Source organism: Penaeus monodon, chromosome 24 (genome assembly GCF_015228065.2).
Source record: "Penaeus monodon isolate SGIC_2016 chromosome 24, NSTDA_Pmon_1, whole genome shotgun sequence".
Classification (NCBI taxonomy): domain Eukaryota; kingdom Metazoa; phylum Arthropoda; class Malacostraca; order Decapoda; family Penaeidae; genus Penaeus; species Penaeus monodon.
In genome coordinates, this window is record NC_051409.1 from 4806987 (window position 1) to 4807212 (window position 226).

Sequence of the window (226 nt, forward strand, 5' to 3'; positions counted from 1 at the left end):
AGTTCAAAGATAGTTTACCAATTCATGAGTGTAAATTTCACAAACACCATTTTGATTTTAGTTTATTTTAGGTGACAGAACTATTTACCCGAATGATTTTGAGATATCGTTGGTGACCATCTCGATGCGGCCAGCAGGACTAAGAGTAGGTCTTTCCACCAAGCCATGGCATCCACGTTCTTCATCTATATCTGTATATATAAAGTGGAATACTCAGACACTTTCG